Here is a 1007-nt window from a genome sequence, read left to right on the forward strand (position 1 = left end):
TCCTTGTCTCCAGAAATTCACCGGAGCAGAATTCAGTTTAGTTATAGTTATATATATATATATATATAATAACATAGGCCGCGTGTGACAACTCTGGTGTAGGGATAAGTTAACACCTTTGCGTCTCGGATATGGAAGAACTTGTTTGAGACAGGTATCGTATGAATAGAAAAGGCGTATGTTTCTTTGACGTAAGTTAAATTATGATATTATATTGTTAGTATGTAATAGTTTTTTGATTCGAGGCAAAGATGTTAAGTAAAGGATTGTGTCATTTACAAGAATGCATACACCTGATGATTTTAAAATGTTTATTTATATTTGACAAGTGGGTATGAGTTTAATTTAGTAATAATTTATTTTTCTAAATGGAAAATTTCCAATTATTTAATTATTTTTCAGAAATTGCATTCAAACAATATAATAATATAACATGTTTCAAAATTATTGAAATAGGCAAACCGATGATACTTCATGGATAGAGAACTTTAATCGGGCACTGACTAAAATTTCAATCCAATGAATGGAGTTCTATTATAATATGCAGCCACATTCATGGCAGGGATTATAGAGTTTTGATTTAATAAAGACAAGTTGTATTCTCGACTAAGTTAATTTAAACTCTAACTTTAGTTTCAATCGTTCAAAGACTAGAGACTGTTACACACAAATTATGTATATCGTTTCGACGAAATTGTGCTACCTAAGATGATGAACATTAAATAAGAAATCATAAGACAAAGAGCTAAGTTAATACTTTGTTATATTGTAATAAAAATTATACATTTCAAATCTGAAAATGAAGTGTATATCTCTTTAGACATCTTTTAACAATTGTATACATTATGAACAATCAATTTTAAAAAAAAAAATAAATTAAAAAAACTAAAATTTATCATCATCAAAAAGTTCATAACTTAAATTACATTAAGTAAGAAAATATTTGATACATTTTTTTCAAATACATTTTACAAAATCATCAGGTGTATATATATATATATATATAT

At 26.1% G+C, this 1007-nt stretch overlaps 1 protein-coding gene across 5 annotated transcripts in view; it reads right to left on the minus strand.

Annotated features, from left to right (window-relative positions):
* The window catches only part of LOC102676038 (rRNA 2'-O-methyltransferase fibrillarin-like), a 67137-nt gene that overhangs the window by 4673 nt on the left and 61457 nt on the right, over positions 1 to 1007 (minus strand). The gene's annotated exons all lie outside the window — the stretch shown is intronic.

The sequence above is a fragment of the Apis dorsata genome, unplaced genomic scaffold (assembly GCF_000469605.1).
Source record: "Apis dorsata unplaced genomic scaffold, Apis dorsata 1.3 scaffold_132, whole genome shotgun sequence".
NCBI classification, from domain to species: domain Eukaryota; kingdom Metazoa; phylum Arthropoda; class Insecta; order Hymenoptera; family Apidae; genus Apis; species Apis dorsata.